This window comes from Chenopodium album, chromosome 24, assembly GCF_948465745.1.
Source record: "Chenopodium album chromosome 24, dcCheAlbu1.1, whole genome shotgun sequence".
Lineage (NCBI taxonomy): Eukaryota > Viridiplantae > Streptophyta > Magnoliopsida > Caryophyllales > Amaranthaceae > Chenopodium > Chenopodium album.
The window spans coordinates 1,474,132-1,488,424 of NC_137857.1; positions in this window are offsets into that span (position 1 = coordinate 1,474,132).

Genomic DNA, 14,293 nt, shown 5'->3' on the forward strand with positions numbered 1-14,293 from the left:
AATTCAACTTTTCTCCTTTTATCATTTTACATTTTGAGAATTTATTGAACATGTACTCGTACATTTTTTTAGGGTGCATTCTTGATATGAGTCGAGTCGGTCTATTTGTCATGTGTCACTCTTTTTAGTTCATTCAACGAGCTTAACCCTTCATGATTCATAGAAATTGTATCAGAGTAACATGTTTTCAAAAATTACAAATATGATCTCTACAAATTGGAGAATAGGGAGTAATTACATGCTTTCGATCTTCCTACCCTAACAACATGTATGTAAGTATGTTACATAATAGAAATATTAAGAAAGCTTCATCGTTCATAAATTTCAAGCATACGTCACAAGTTATTGATGCCTCAATTCAACCATCTTCGACGAAACCCAAAACATTGTCCTGACACTCAGGCATGCCAAGAATTAGTTACATTAGTAAAAATAAAGACCTATTTAATTCACCTTATTTTCACTTATTTTAGGTATAATAAGTTCAGTTAAATTAAGATAAGTTCAATTCAGGGAAAATAAGTTTATATAAGTTCAGGGCCTGTTCTCATTGACTGAACTCAGCTGAATTGAACTGAACTGAACTCAGCTGAACTGAACTGAACTGAACTGAACTCAGCTGAACTGAACTGAAATGAATATTTTATAAGAGAAGGAAATTAGGAGCTGAACTGAACTGAACTGAACTGAACTGAACTCAGCTGAACTGAACTGAAATGAATATTTTATAAGAGAAGGAAATTAGGAGCTGAACTGAATTGAGCTGAACTGAACTGAACTGAACTGAATTTCAACGTAAGAGAACAGACCCTCAGTTCAGAAAAAATAAGTTATGATAAGGGTTAGCTAAATTCAAATTGTAAAGTTTTAAAAAGTTAGATAAGTTCAGATAGGTTTAGATAAGTTCAAATAAATTAAATTAAATTCAGATGAGTGAAAATCAGGTGAATAGAACACATCTTAAATGTTTTAAGGCGTCAAAAATGTAATTCTATCATACGATGATACATGTGTATATTTGAACTTGTACATCTTTTTAACCGTATAAAATTATTGGTACCACTTATTCAATTCTCCAAAGTAATTGTTGTATTAAGTGACCAATTTTATCATATAAAAGTGCATTTGTAATTGAGTACTGTATTTCTTATCCTCAGCTTATAATCATTTTTAAAAGGTTTTCAATGTTGGACTTCATAAGTTGTTGGGCATTAAAATTAGTTATAGTTGTAATTTTCTCCCATTATTGAAATACGCAAACTTTCTAACCATTAATTGACAAAAATACATTTGTATCATTGTCATTCTTTCCTTTTCCTACCATAATTTCTACCTAATTATCAGTATTATGCAAGGCTATACACACCCAAACATCCAAGTCAATAAGGCAACTATTAAATTCTAGGAGGCAATGTAGCTTTCAAAATGGAGATCATTACGCTATATGTCACCAAGCTAAGCTTAATCATTAAAGTCTCGAGTCCATAAAGGTGTTAGGTGTTACTCGCGTAATGATTTGAATCAAATTTCATCTATATCATCTCATCGTATTATTATTAACCTTTGCGTTACACCACAACCGTTAAAAGATGACAGAAAAACCCCCTGATTAAAGTATATATATCATGATGGCCTATCTATGCTTCTGCAATGTTATTCTTAATTCTTCTGTTACTTTTATTATTAAGGCAGAGTACTCTGCCCATAAATTATCTCACTTATAATTGTTGGGTTTGAAAATGAAAAGATACTTATTAAGTTTGTTCTGTTATTTTCATCAGAATTTAGCACTGTTAAATTATCAGAAAACTCAGAATTATTTTCTTTTTTGCCTTGTTCTTTAATTAATTAACAACTGCTGTCATTGTACATATATTCTGCAGCTCTCTTTTTATTTTTCTGTAAACAGAAAAAAAGCTTTAAACATGATGAACAAAAAAGTTTCACTGTTTTTTTTTAGTGTAGAATCTACCTTTTTCCTCTGTTCTGAAATCAGCTTTTTTTTTTTTTTTTTTAATTTTATTTATTTATTTATTTATTTTAAGTGCTTGGTTTAGATTCTAGGACTGTAGTTTTTGCCAAACACTATTTTTACTGTATTTTTACTGTGGTAATAAATGCAACTCAATTATCTTTGATCCGTTATTCCTAGCACTAGCTCAGTCTTGCATGATTGTTTGATAAATTTGCTATTGAGAGTCACGCTAATTATCTAACAGTTAGCAACTAACACGAGACAAATATTATTATATGTCCTTACTCGACCTCTCTCGTTCTAACATAAAAAGTTTACTCTAAATTGGTTCGTCGAATGCATATTGATTGAGAAAACACATATTTGTAAGACCATTTACCAACAATTATCATCCTTTATCGAATGTAATTTGACCCTACATCCAGGTATAAGATGGACGTCATGCATATAATCAATCATCACCAAATGTTTTTGTTAAGCATGTCCTACCAAACTATGCACCCATTAACATACTTAAAAGTCTGATTCTTTTATAATTTCTTTGCCTCCTTTTCATCCAACTATTGAGGCTCCATATAATTTAATTTGCTACAACCTGTTGAACCAACTGTTAATCACTCCCACATAAATCAAAACATGGAGAATAAGGACTAATAATATAAATTTAGTAGGCCATATCGTCAATTTATTATACGAATGGAACCCTGCTAGATTTATATGTGGTCGAGATTCTCCTCCAACACATCGTCATAACCTATTGTTGATTTCTATAAAATCGTACGTAACCTCAACTCTTGCATGGGAAATCTATGTTGAGGTCATGAAATTTTTTGTTCATTTGACTATTATTTGAAGTAACAGAATCTATATATTGATGATGACAGTAAATATATTCTTGAATCTTGATGAGATTATGTAACAGAAGTAAATCACGGGTGTTTATGAATGGATGAACAAAAATGTAACGAAGATATAGATTTGTTACATTTTCATTGGTTACGTTGACTTTCTTGTTAGTTGACACTCTGATGATCGGTTAGTAGTACTTTTTTTTGTCAGTCTTCACAATCATATACTTGTTCTTCATCTACTACTGATGATATATACCTAATACCTTCCATCTTTGAAAATAAATTGTATTCATAGAAACACCCGGTAATGGTTAAATTAGTCACTCGATTATACATTCGATTGTACAATGCTTTGTATTTTGCTCATTATTTACCCTTAAAGGCTTAAAGAGATCCTCAAAATGAGCAAGTGATGATCCAAAAGTATATGTAAAATATAGTAATACTAATGAAAAAATTACTTTTGAAATTAAGTTATACTTGTACTTCATAATTTCATATGATCTAATTTGTTTGGAAATACGGATTAAGATTTGAAAAATAAGATGAACTAAACAAAGCAGCAATAACTATTTCTTGTTAATTTTATCATTTTCATACCCAAAAAAAAAAAAAAAAAAAAAAAAAAGGAAAAGATGTAGTTCATTCATTGATCAAGCTCTCTTTCCCTTCTTAGGATGTGATATTTGTGAGAGTATGGTTAGGGGAATTTGATGAGATAATATAACCTTTGATGAATTCAGATAATTAAGAGTAAAGTTAGTAAGTTCCAATAAGATAGAAAAAATATACAAATTCTTAAATGGACCTGGTTCGCACTAATTTATTGTGGACCACTAACATTAGAGAAACTATGGTTGTTTTATTAATATAAAAAAGTCACTATAATAAAACGAAAGTCACTGTGTTGAAAATAAAAGTCATTTTGGTAATATAAGCGATAAGATTCATTTTTTTTAATGAAATATTATATAAGGTCAATATAAATAATAAAGATCACTATGTTAAAATTAGGGTCATAACATCGCACTTGAAGTTCACAATAGTATTATACGTTATACAACTTTTAATAAAGGTTACTATATTAAAAATAAGGTTACTATGTCAAAAATAAGGGTTACTATGTTCAATATAATGTCAGTTGCGTGTGTATAAACTTCGGGTCCACATTAATATTATTGTGGACCAGGTCCACGCAAGTATTTCTAGAAAAAATAATGATATAATATCATGGTTCTTAAATTTGATGAAAATAAGATAAGGAGTAAACACTACCTTGAGAGTTAGACAAAATTATACTACCTCCATTTTTTTTTTTTTTTGTTACAACCTTGAGGTATTATTTGAGAGATATATAAAATATTATAAAGTTGCACCTAAAAAAAAATCGGAAGTAATAATTCATTTCAAACAATGTTGACCCTTTCATTATTATAGATATTTGATAGTCCCCTTCAAAAAAAAAAAAAATAGATATTTGATAGTAGCCCAATCCAAGGCATACAGACCATTTGGGCCATGGAATCCAATGGGCTGATAAGGTATACAAACCATTTGGGCTGTGCAAAGTTAAAATCGGACTCTAAGCAACTTTTTAATGGGCCGTCAAAATATAGCGTGATTTGATGAGGCCAATTTTTTGCAGGATTGATGAACAAATCAATATTGGATGAAATTTTATAAGGTGATGTGATTTATAATTTTTACATGACAAATTAACTTGTTGATTAATAATCATTACTCAAGAGTTTGATTAGTCTTCATTGAATTCACAAATGACACTAAATAATGTATATGCTACACAAAGCTATATTCTTTCCTCAAAAAATTTTACTAAGTTTTCTTGTTTTTTTTTTTTTTTTTTTTTTTTTACTTGTAAATTGTAATACATCCTTAACATCCTAGTTGGGATAGAGATTGAAGAAGATAAATTAATCAAGTAAATATGATGGTAATAATTACATAAGAATTTAAAGCTTCAACAATAATTTATCAATATATACAAGGATTAATTAAGATATAGAAGACTAAACTTGTAAAGTGAATGTTTCTGTTAGAGTTATGACTTATGAGGAGTACTTTAGAGATAATCTCGATTTAATTAGCGACATTTTAAGAGTGGTTGAGAGCTATTGATTCAATGTGATCAAATAAACACAAAAGAAAAAGAGTAAACTGTTATGTGAGATTATAAGTATATATATATACTTTTTTTAAACAATAAGTATATACTTCGTACGTAAACAATGATATTATTAAATAATTTAAGAGTAACAAAATTGATCAAGAACCATTTCAATCCTTGAATAATGTACTTTTATTTTCGTTATTCAATATAAAAAAATTGCCAAAAAATGGTAAATTTTACAAACACTTTTGATTACATTATGTTTGTTTTATAACTTTTTGGAGCTTTAACTACCATGCATAGTGTGATAAAAAGGGAGAAATGCACAAGTTCAAGTGTTCCACATTCTACCACATAATATACGGGGACCACGTGTCGAACGTAGGGGGGGTAGATGATGATGGGGTAGAAAATGCAAACCTAACATGCTAGTCCCTTCCTAGGGAAACATGTCATGCCATTTCAAGAAATAAACAAACCATTCCAAACACAAAAGTTTCAGCAAATCATGGAACTTACTTTCGAACATCAAATCAATACTATGATCTCACTTACAGAAAAAAAGTTCTAAAAATATGGTATATATCTCATTTATAAATGCACAAAAGTAGAAGTACATTGATCACATATGTATGCAAATATATGTTTAAAGACCTTATGGCAATCGTCACTCTTAAAGATCATATTACGCGTCTAAATTGATCAATTGTTAATCTTTATATCTGAAAAAATATGTTCGCAATTAAGAAAGTATTGTTGAAATTTAGACATCGTTTGTTATAACATTATATTGAGGCTACTATAAAGTATGTATCTCCATTGAGATAATCACATCTCCTCTCTATATACAAATCATATTTCTAATAATATAACTCATTGACTATTCTATTAATTTGCAAAAATTTAATCAAGAGACATTCAATATCTAGAAATAATCAAGTCGATAAAAGTTTTACAGGCAAACATTATCACAACATTGAGCAGACAGTTGAATAATATTCAGACAGTTGATTTAAAACTTAGATACGATTTCTTTCTAAAATATTGAGATCGATCTTTATCCAATAATATTTATAGTAAGTGATATACTATCATATATATCAATTGTCTATATATGCAAGTTGCTTCTTATAAGGTGGACAAGAGCAATAGGGGCTATGAGCTTAATAGATTATCCCACAAAAAAAACTCTGGCTAAAGAGCCAAAAGACACTATTTTGTGTGGGTATATTTCTCCCCTCTTACACTGACACCATCATGGTTGCTAGCTAAGTTTGTGGCTTTGGTGATCATGATGTTCTAGTTTAAGATAAGGAGACAAAAGGAGTTGGAGAGACATACAATAAGGGGAGGAATTGAACTAAGAATTTAAAGTATGCAAACAAATTAATTAAATCAAGTTTTAATGTTTTTGTTTTTGTTTTTGTTTTTGCACCAAAATGGTAGCCATGTGAGAAGAATGATGGTGCTAAATGTATCTTGTCTTTGAGTGGTTCTAGCTCTTCTTATAATTCCACCACTAATTAACTATATACTATATATAATATAATATATACTTATATTTATTATATATATACACCTCAAACAAGGACAAAGTTTATGGTTAATATAGTGACCCCTAAGGTCTTGCTAGAGACATGTCTTTAATCTTAAGGGCACTCTAGTTAATTTTATAGCTTAGGACATGCATGCATTCATAATCCTATAAGGTCATCTATCCTAATTAATTTAATTAGTTTTAAATAATACATGATTGATTATATATGATATCTTTGTAGTGAACATAATCACTACAGTAGTACAACATTAGATAAAGATATCTTGGTCTAAAGCTAATAAAGGCTTTGTAAATCAATTTTCGTAAGGATGGTAGTTTTCGACGGGCAAGATTGAACTTGGAGTCATGATTCAATCCTTTTTCTTATGTACTTGTATGTTTCAATCTTGTATTAAAAGTACTTTCCTGTTGAGTTTAAGTATGATAATTGCACTTAAAACCACATGATCATAATAATGGTAGTAGGGAAGACAAGATATAGGTAGGCTTTTCTCAAGATTAATTTGATAATATCGCGAAATTTGATGATTGGAGAGTGATTTATGCAAAAGAGAAAGAAAGCTAAGCTAGCACACGGTTGCTCGATTATTATTCAAGGTGTCTTCATCATTTAGGACACAAATTTTTAAATAAATTATCTAAAGCTTCTTTTTTTAAGGCAATATGGAAGATAAAGAGTGGTCCTTGTAATTAGAGTGCACTTTGTACTAGTTTAAGGATGAATTTTGATAACCAATTGTAAGTGTTGCTTTATTATCTACAATTAAAATATTGAGTTAGAGTTTGTACGTAAAGTTGTTTTTAATTTGCTTCAATAATTTTGCTAGTTTTCAGATAATTATCTTGAGGTATATCAAATTTGTTTGTTTAAGGACCACTCAACTGAAACCCTAACTGATTATGCATGAGTTTAGTTTATAACACTTATTAAGTAGAAGATCATATTTTTAATTAAGGTAATGTATGGTCATGTGATTGACGATAAGGTTTGATTAACTATTGTTTAACTAATCTTGATACTTTGGTATATGCTTTGAAGATATTATTGTAAGGTACACCATGATATGATATTATATTAGTAGAATAGTTTATTGTTACCTTTTCACAAGTCTTTAAAACTTAATTAGAAATTTAATTCTAATAATTCATATAGGGAAAAAGTTTTTAGGTGAAAATAAATTTAAATGAAAAATTTTCTTTTGGTTAATGTTTAGAAGATAAAAAAAAAAACAATTGTGCAAGTTAAATTTTATATCACAGCTATATTCTGGCGAAAAGGATTGTGCTCTCTTTACAATAATAGTAAATTAATAGTTTTGTACCTGTGTGATATTAAAGGTTTTGAGTGAGATAGTTTCATAATAATTTAGTGTAGTGAGTTGGTCGTCTTACCCAAGACTTGCTACTTATTCTTGATCGAAAAGTTATTCACATTGTCATTTTCATCCACCGAGCGAATAAGCTAAGGTTATTAACTTTGAATATATATACACGTATATAGTTTCAATGATGAAAATGGTTTGCAACCCTAGGACGAAAGATTGCATATAAACTCGATAATAATCAACTTCACTGTATGTTAATGAATAGGTTGTTAGAGCTATATATTTGTAAAACCCTAGAAAAGATGTCCTATAAGAAATACTAATTAAGAAAGATAATTTTTTTTAAAAGAAATTACACCAAGTTCTTCAGACAATATTATAGTTTAAGTACAAATATGCTATTTTATGTATTACTTTCATGTTCCTTGCCTAACTCTACATACACTACAAATATATTTACACTGTAACAGTACATAATATAGTACGTACTGTGTATTAGTATATATTTTCAGTTCATGGGAGCATGTGTTGGCTATATAACTTCCGGTGTTGATAAATACGGATTAAATGATTGGCTATATATTAATTATTATCTAATATTATATTATAGTTTTAATGCTTTCGTACATGCTTTGAGTAGAGCTATTATGAGCAGTACAAATATCTAGTATACATCTATAGAAGATACATTATTGTTATGTATAAAATGCATCAGACAATCGAAATGTATGGAGCAATAGTATAGTATATAAAAACTATACTATAAATTAAAAGATTATATTATCTTTATTTATGATATGGTACAATGGCCTTTTATGTTCCCTCTTGAGCTTACCATGGGGTGGGGGAAGTTATGATTATTAGTTTCTCTAATATTTGATCTTAGCCAAAAGGTCGAGAAATGTATAGTCTCATATATTCTGGAACTTATGGACAATTGCCAAAAAAAAATACCTTTTACTTTTCAACTAACTTGTAATTAATTTCAACTGTGGTAATGATGATATAAAACGTCCATCAGTAACAATATATACTTCCTTCGTTTCTTTTTACTTGCAACACAGACTCGTGGCACATGTTTTGAGATCAGGTTTATGTAATATAAACGGATAAATTATTCATTATAATTTTTACAAATGATACTTAACCCTATTCTAATCTTCGTGTAAAAATTATATTGATAAATTCGCTCGTTTACCCTCACTAATCATCTCCTAAAATTGCGTGCCTAAAAGGTGTGTTGCAAGTAAAAGAAAACGGAGGAAGTATGAAGTATTACATTTTTAGACAACCTACAAACTCACTAAAAATATAATACTCCGATCCTTAAGAAGGTAATTTATATTGTTGACACATATATTGTTAAATTACACGCTACAACGTTTAGCGATAACATTAGAAAATTTCCCGAATTTTCGGTACGGTGTTGTAGACAATATTGTTAGATTTCGGGAAAACTCCTTCGGTTGGAGTGTGTACCATTGAATAATATATATAGTGTTACAATACTAGTCCTAATCTTGTTAGGAAACCTAGTACGATAAGAATACAAACTATATCACAAATATATACAAATATATCCTACTCTGCGACAAATATTATAATAATCCTATAATATCTATCACACCCCCGCAGTCGTAGCGGGAGGAGGGCGAACGCTAAGACTGGACCTAAATTCCAAAAATAAGTCTCGTGGTAGGCCTTTGGTGAAAATGTCTGCAAACTGATATCTAGTAGGAACATGCAAAACCCGAACTTGTCCCAAAGCAACCTTTTCTCGAACAAAATGAATATCCATCTCCACATGTTTGGTGCGTTGGTGTTGTACCAGGTTGCCAGAAAGGTAGATAGCACTGACATTATCACAATAAACAATAGTAGCCTGCCGTAGAGGACAATGTAACTCAAGTAAAAGATTACGAAGCCAACATGCCTCTGAGACAACATTCGCGACGCCTCGATATTCCGCTTCTGCACTCGACTTAGACAAAGTATGCTGACGCTTAGATGACCAAGACACGAGGTTGTCCCCAAGGAAACAACAATAGCCCGATGTGGAACGTCGGGTATCGGGACAACCTCCCCAGTCAGCGTCAGTGTAAGTAATAAGTCGATGAGAAACAGTCGGATATAAATGTAAGCCGTGATCAATGGTACCCTGAACATAACGCAGAATGCGTTTCAATGCCTCAAAGTGAGGTTCCCGAGGATCATGCATAAAAAGACACACCTGTTGTACCGCATAGGCAATATCTGGCCTAGTGAAAGTGAGGTACTGAAGAGCACCTGCTAAACTACGATACAAAGTCGGATCCCGAAACGGTGGTCCTGCATCTGCACTAAGTTTTGACTTAGTGTCAACTGGAGTAGCTGCAGGTTTACATGAGCCCATACCTGCACGCTCTAAAATCTCCTGTGCATACTTTCCCTGTGAAAGTAGCAAATAAGAGGGAGTACGGGTTACCGCTATCCCTAAAAAATAACTTAACGGACCCAAATCAGTCATAGGGAACTCAGTTTGTAACTGAGATATGATCCCTACACGCAACTTGTCAGAAGAGGTAGTTAATATAATATCATCAACATATAGAAGAAAATATGCCATATCATCACCCTGTCGAAAAACAAACAGAGAGTTGTCACTCTGAGAGATGACAAAACCCAATTTGATGAGAAAATTTGCAAAGCGTTGGTACCAAGCTCTGGGAGCTTGTTTCAAACCATAGAGAGCCCTGCGGAGTCGACAAACATGAGTGGGTGCTTTCTGATCAATAAAACCCGGAGGTTGGCGCATGTAAACAGTTTCCTGCAAGTCACCATGTAAAAAAGCATTTTTGACATCTAATTGATGTATCGACCACTTTTTAGCCATAGCTAAACTGAGAACAGTACGAATAGTGGCCGGTTTAACTACCGGACTGAAAGTCTCATCACAATCCACACCAATTTCCTGCGACCTGCCATCACATACAAGACGAGCTTTGTGCCTTTCAAGGTCACCATTAGACTTGTATTTATGTTTAAATAGCCACATGCAATTAACAATGTTCACCCCCGCAGGCCTAGGCACCAATTCCCATGTCCCTGTCTTAATTAAAGCACCATATTCATCATTCATCGCCGCATTCCAATTATGGTCATTTAAAGCTTGTTTATAGGACTTTGGAAGGGGTGATTTATGAAGAGTGGGACCCGAAGGTTGAACTGTGAGGTTACAATATTTCGGGTTGGGTTTAAAAATACCCCGTTGACTACGGGTGACACGGGGCGAGGGAGGTGGTGGCCGAGTTGGTTGTATGGGAGGAACGCCACGCAAAGGTGGCGGTGTATATGGTGGACTACGCGTGGCTGGGCTGCTGTCCGGAGTTGGCGTGGGAAGTGAAGACCGCAGCCCACCCGCGGCTGGAACTGGGCCTCCGCAGCCATGTTGCGGAGTGGGCTGGAGTGAAGGTGAGAGATGCGGATTTGGAGTGTGGGGTGATGCAGGGTGTGGGCTGCTGAGATGTGAGGTTTGTGGGCTGCTCATGTGTGGGCTTTGTGGGCTGCCAGGAGGGGAAATGTGGTGTGGGCTGTTTTGTGGTGAAGGAGGGTGCGTTGCATTTTGAGGAGTGCGGGCTGTGGGATGCAACAAATGAGGTGGGGGATCAACATCACCTAAAAAATCATAATCATGGGAACGAAACTTAGCTAGGTTTCGGAATGGGAAAGTCGCTTCATCAAAAGTGACATGACGCGATATGATTATTTTATTTGTGGTGAGATCAAGACACCTATACCCTCTATGATCGATAGGATAACCCAAGAAAACACATGGTGTTGATCGAGGAGCTAATTTATGTGGAGCTGTTGCAGATAAATTAGGAAAACAGAGACACCCAAAGACACGGATATGACCATACGAAGGAGTTTTTCCAAACAAAGCAAAAGCAGGAGTATTGTTTTTAAGGGCTTTAGTTGGCAAAATATTTAGAATATAAGTAGCCGTTTCAAGAGCATAAAACCAATACGAAGGGGGAAGAGACGCATGAAAAAGAATTGTACGCTTAATATTATTAAGTGTACGAATCATGCGCTCGGCTTTGCCATTTTGTGAGGAAGTGTGTGGACAAGAAAAGCGGAAAAGCATTCCATGGTCAATACATTTTTGCTTAAAAGGGTCATTGTCAAATTCCCTACCATGATCACATTGAAAACATTTAATTTGACGTTCAAATTGGGTTTCAACATATTTTCGGAAATTGATAAATGATTGAAAAGCTTGAGACTTGTATCGTAAGGGAATTGTCCACACAAAATGAGTATGATCATCTAATAAAACTAGATAATATTTGTGACCTTGAGCACTACGAATAGGAGAAGTCCATAGATCGGCATGTATAATATCAAAAGCACAAATAGTAGTATTATTCGAATTGTCAAAGGGGAGACGAGTATGTTTTCCTATTTGACATGAATTGCAAAAAATGGAGTCTTGCTCCTTATTACAATAAATATGATTTTTAGACTTAAGATAGCTAAAAATATGAGCTCCAGGGTGTCCTAGACGACTATGCCAAGTAGATGGAGAAACAACACTGAGAGAGGTAGCAAGATAGGTTGACGGAGTGGACTTGGTTGTTTTGACTGGATATAAGTCTCCCGAACTATCACATCTCGTTATTATGTTCCCCGTAAGAAGATCCTTCACAGAAAAACCAAAAGGATCAAACTCAATAGACACAGAATTATCAGAGGTAAATTTACGAACTGAAATAAGGTTCTTTATGAGTTTAGGTGCTAGGAGGACATCACGAAGGACAAGAGGTGATTTAGTGTGGGGAAGGGTGCTATGACCATAACCTGTTACTGGAATACGATGACCATTACCAACTAAAATATGATTTTTAGTGCTTAAATTAAACAAGGGTAAGAGGTTACCAGCATTATTCGTCATGTGAGATGTGGCACCCGAATCCACGTACCACTGATTGTCGGGATTTGGAAGAGTCATCGTTGAGAACGAAGCTGCCAAGTCCGTAGGGGTCATGGGCTGATCGAATTGGGCTGCATAGGCCTGCTGTGACTTGGGCTGGCCCAAGATCGATTGCTGATGCTGCTGAACAGGGAATGGCGCAGGAGGCCTAGCCCATGTGGCTTGCTGAGCCCACTGCTGGAAGCTGGCCCAGAGTTGCTGCTGCGTTGGGCCAGATTGGTTTGGAGTGGCGGATTGGGCCTGGGCTTGCTGTTGGGTCTGCTGCTGACCACGGCCCCTGCCCTTTGGTTTGGACTTTCCGCCCCGGCCCTTGTTGCTGCGCCCACCGCCACCACCACCCCTGCCCTGTTGCTGCGACGGCTGCTGTTGTTGCTGAGCGGCAGCCGCGGTGGTGGTGGTGGTGTTGTTTGCCTGAGCGACAAACGCTTGGCCCGAATTGTCTTTGGCAGATTTGCGGGACTCCTCTAGCAAAATTCTTGATCGTGCTTCATCAAACCCGGGAAGAGGTCGAATTTGAGTGATGGATTGAGCCACCCCATCATAGTCGGAGTCGATTAAACCGGCACAGAGACGAAGAACTAAGGTTCTTTCGGAAACAGGCTGACCGACATTAGCTAGTTGGTCTTTTAATTCCTTCAATTTCTGACAGTAGGAGGATACATCCGGAAAATTTTCAACAAAGAGATTGTTAAATTGATTTTCAAGATAAATAGCACGAATTTCACCATTGTCTTGGAATATATTTGCGAGTCTATCCCAAGTTTCCTGTGCCGTGGCGTTCTTGTATAACACCGTGCTCCGTAGGTCTGCAGAAATTGTATTATAAATCCACTTTTTCACAATTGAGTCAAGGCGGTTCCACTGCGCCGAGGTGAGGTCCGTAGGACGAGGTGATTTGGGATCTATATGATCGATAACATTGCAGGAATGACAATGTATTTCGAAGAGTTCAACCCAACTACCATAATTCCCTTTGTCACGGTCAAGAATTTCTGGAACTTCGTTCCGAATGTTGCTGATGGAGTTTGCAGGGTGGTAGTCGTTTGAGGGAGGAGGAGGAGGAGGTGTGGGTGGTTGATCATCCTTGGCCATTGCTAAGGAAATCGAAAAACTATGCTACTGTAAGTCAAATTAAAATAATTGAAGGCTTGATGTGGCAGCAAACAAGACAAAAAAAAAAAAAGGTAGCAAATTTAGTGATGAATTAACCACGAGAGATTAGAGTATGCGGAAGAAAGAAAGGATCGAATTTTTTTTAGGAAAAAATTAATTTTGTGGAACCCTAAAAAATCTAGGCTGTGATACCATGTTAGATTTCGGGAAAACTCCTTCGGTTGGAGTGTGTACCATTGAATAATATATATAGTGTTACAATACTAGTCCTAATCTTGTTAGGAAACCTAGTACGATAAGAATACAAACTATATCACAAATATATACAAATATATCCTACTCTGCGACAAATATTATAATAATCCTATAAT